We start from the raw sequence: 2,029 nt of genomic DNA on the forward strand, positions 1-2,029 counted from the left end.
TAGAGATAAGAAAACAATTAAATTACTGGGAGTAATTCAGAATGCAACCAGCACAATGTGGCACAAGTCAAGTAATATTATAATACAGTACTATAACCCAACTAAGAAAAAAAAAAACAATGGCGCAGATTTGAATATTAATAACTGCACAATACAACGTTGAAACACCAAGCCTAACAATGCTGAATTTACTTATGAAGAAAATAATAATACTTATAAAGAAATACCAACACAGCATATGGAAGATACAGGTGGAATTAGTGGCTGAATATTAAGGGGACCCAGCACATTTTTGGGGGAAATACAAAATTATCAAAAGGATGCAATAGCAAATGTGTGATAAAAAAAAAAAAAAAAAAAAAAAAAAAAAAAAAAAAAAAAAAAAAAAAAAAAAAAACAACAACCACAAACCACCATCTTCCATGAGGACAGCTGACCTCGGGGACAATTTTAGAATTAAGTAATATTTGAAATCATTGCCTAAAGAACATCCATTACTAGTGTTAATAACTATAGGAGAATTAATACGACTATAAATAAAACTAGAAATAAAGCTCCAGTCTTAAGCAGGATAGAATTAGTACAAATATAATGAAATACTTGTAAATATTAATGCAAACATTAAAATTACTTTCCCGGAAAACAGAACAAAGATCACACTGACCCCAAGAATTATAAACTAATCGGCTACTTAAACTTGCACTGAAACTCCATGAAAATGTGATCCCAAAGACTGTTACATTGCTTAGATCACAATAATATAATAGTGGAACAACAATTAATCCATGTGTTAAGAGACAGCAAGACAAAACAAAAAAAAAACAAAAAAAAAAAAAAACATCATTTGTAACATGAGACGTATAGTACAGCCTTTGATAAGGGTTGGCACACTGGCCTACTATTCAAAACAAACTAACTCCCAATTCAGTTCACCAACTGGCAACTCAGGTTTACCAGTTCTTGCAGAACTAAACAATTCTCAACTTTCATAATACTGCTGGGTGTTCAATCTTACTAGTCGCAATATGCATGGACATACTATAATAATAAAAAAACAAAAAAAAACAAAAAAAACAATTAGGATGACATGGTACATGTAGTATGCTCTGACGGAGCAGGGATAAATAGAAAAAGAGCTCCAGTAAACAGATAAATGGGAAAAAAAACAGAAAAAAAAAAACAATACAGTGAAAATTCAAATGACAGTCAGTGGGAGTACTGCTAGTATTTTGCAGAAATATGGAGCTATAGAAATAAATAAGCCCACAACACCTGGCAACAGTACTGTGCATGTTTCAACCCAAGTTAAAATAAGACTAGAGCAATTCTAGGCCCGATCGGAAGGTTTTCCCCATGCCCCAACCAAAGTGAAACTAGTCCTATGAAAAGCAATAGCCAGAGAAACCCCCTAGCTGCAACTAGTGGTGCAAACTTATATAAACTCCGAACAGTACAGGATTATTGGCTAGGTTTGAAGCAGGGTTTACTTTAAAGAAAAAGTAGAAATTAAGCAATTTATACCAGGATATAGTTGTTGAAACCCTTAACAAGTTGAAAATTTATACTTGACGCACACTTATACTGATATATTCAGACCCTTTTCCTATCATCTGACGCAATGAAAAAATAAACAAAACATTCAATCAATAATCTTAGCATTCTCCAATAGATCTATCAACAAGAAATCACCAAAACAAAAATACTTAGAACAAAACTGATTATCTGGTAGATACAAAAGTACCTTGAAATGTGCACAGAAATAAAGTACAATAAAACAGGGTACTTACATAAGAAGCAGGGAATGAAGTCGACTCCGCGTTCAATGGCACTCTCGTATTCTCATACTGAAATTAATGAACGAATATGTTAACGCATATTTTAGTAGTGATGTCACTTAAGCATTAAAATTCTATATACAGCACACACAGTAGCCATACGCTCTTGTGTATGCCACGGTAAAAGCACTTTACAGCCTAACTATGAAATAAATAATTTTCCATTAAATGATAAAAGCTATATATTCATCAAT

General features: G+C 32.5%; 1 protein-coding gene across 2 annotated transcripts in view; it reads right to left on the reverse strand.

The window, feature by feature from the left end:
* Positions 1-2,029, reverse strand: part of LOC137615393 (uncharacterized) — a 326,176-nt gene that overhangs the window by 259,867 nt on the left and 64,280 nt on the right. For both annotated transcript variants that reach the window (XM_068345226.1, XM_068345224.1), the window contains exon 2: positions 1,788-1,844. The gene's annotated coding sequence lies outside the window, so the exon portion shown is untranslated. The remainder of the gene's footprint in view (positions 1-1,787; positions 1,845-2,029) is intronic.

The sequence above is a fragment of the Palaemon carinicauda genome, chromosome 21, assembly GCF_036898095.1.
Source record: "Palaemon carinicauda isolate YSFRI2023 chromosome 21, ASM3689809v2, whole genome shotgun sequence".
NCBI lineage: Eukaryota > Metazoa > Arthropoda > Malacostraca > Decapoda > Palaemonidae > Palaemon > Palaemon carinicauda.